Genomic DNA, 208 nt, shown 5'->3' with positions numbered 1-208 from the left:
AATGCCAATAGATTGATATTGCACCATATAGAGCGCGGAACGAGAATTTAGGTAAGTTGATCTGCAAGTTAGTTACTAACTTCTTTAGAGTTTAAAATGGTCAGCGAAGTTTCGTAACAAGGAAAGTTAACGGAGACAACCATATAACAGATCTCACGAGCAACCAAGCAAATGTTTTTAATCCGTTTTCTTTTTTTGATCTATTGTT

The sequence above is a fragment of the Penaeus monodon genome, chromosome 15 (assembly GCF_015228065.2).
Source record: "Penaeus monodon isolate SGIC_2016 chromosome 15, NSTDA_Pmon_1, whole genome shotgun sequence".
Classification (NCBI taxonomy): domain Eukaryota; kingdom Metazoa; phylum Arthropoda; class Malacostraca; order Decapoda; family Penaeidae; genus Penaeus; species Penaeus monodon.
Note: the sequence above shows the minus strand (reverse complement) of the source record.